The sequence below is a fragment of the Sipha flava genome, unplaced genomic scaffold (assembly GCF_003268045.1).
Source record: "Sipha flava isolate LNK unplaced genomic scaffold, YSA_version1 73_pilon_pilon, whole genome shotgun sequence".
Classification (NCBI taxonomy): Eukaryota; Metazoa; Arthropoda; class Insecta; order Hemiptera; family Aphididae; genus Sipha; species Sipha flava.
Window position 1 is genome coordinate 2,080,489 of NW_020273613.1, and position 1,344 is coordinate 2,081,832.

At 30.1% G+C, this 1,344-nt stretch overlaps 1 non-coding gene across 1 annotated transcript; it reads right to left on the reverse strand.

The window, feature by feature from the left end:
• Window positions 1-813: 813 nt before the first annotated feature.
• Trnaw-cca lies at window positions 814-885 on the reverse strand. The gene has a single exon. It is a non-coding gene; the product is annotated as a tRNA-Trp (tRNA).
• Between the last annotated feature and the right edge of the window lie 459 nt (window positions 886-1,344).

A 1,344-nucleotide genomic window follows, 5' to 3' on the forward strand; every position in this document is an offset into this window, starting at 1 on the left:
GCGATAACACGAACTAATATTTTCTTATGATGGCTTTCGGTTACAATCGGAGCTTATTTTGCCGACGCGATAACGATCGTAAAAAGATACAAGTTTAAATGAAAATTTAATATTTTTCATAAATTTATTTGAACTCTAAATTCATTAGAAAACATTTAATTTTACGGCTAATTCGTTATGAATTTACAAATTACAACTTGTAATTTGTATACAATATATACATACCAGTGAATAATTTTAATCTGTAGTTTAAACTATCTTTCATCTGTTTTCCTAATCCAATATTCGTCTTTGCCCTTTTGTCCTCGTCGGCTCTGTTGTCAGGGAGACTTGTCTCGTAAAGTTAACTGTCGTTAACTGGAAACCAAAAATAATATAGATCTTCTTTTTCTTCTTCCTCTTATTCCATCCCACTTTCTACGTATATTTACCCTCTTCGCCGAAATGGTTGTAATGGAAAATGTTTTTATGTTGAGTTGTATATATTTATGTAAACATGGCCTGTAGGGGCTGCATATTACTTGCGTCCCGTCTTAGGGACGCAACTCGATCATATTATAATCTTCTTACCTGCTATAATAGTCATGACCGAGATGCGTCCATAAATTAATTATAATAAAAGAAGATTAAATCTTTTTCTGTCTTATTTTTAATCGAATATCAAAAATTAAAATTTAAATTCAATAAAATTACAATATATATGTTTTGGACCACTCCCGAAAAAAATTTCTAGTTACGGCCTTGGTTCAGTCTATGAGTAAATATATACAATTTAGTAGAAAATAATTTGGAAAAAAATGCACAAAAAGTATTTGACCTCGACGTGATTTGAACACGCAACCTTCTGATCTGGAGTCAGACGCGCTACCGTTGCGCCACGAAGTCGTTGCTTTATGAAACTTGAATATAAGTATTATAAGTGAATGTATTATGTATTTTACAGATAAATGTTTTATTATAATAAATATGCCAAAGAATACAAATCAAGATCTGGTGACAATAGCAGAGGGCTAATGATGGTTCTCTTGAACATAACGTTCGGAGTGATCACGCAGGTACACAAAAGAAAGAAGACAATAAAATGCGACGGATTTTGACATAATACAATTTTTAAGAAGAGCAATAATTATTTCAGTACCTACTTACTTATTCTTGTCTGCCATAATGCTGAGCAATGATAATAATTCTAATTTTAAAAATAAATTGTTTTCATCTGCATTGTTTCGAAAAATGTAAATAAATCGTTTTTACTTTTACCACTATATTTGTTTTGACAAAATAATGTTAAAATATAAGTCGTATTATAAATAATGTAAATATTTAATTTTATGAGAACTTTTACCG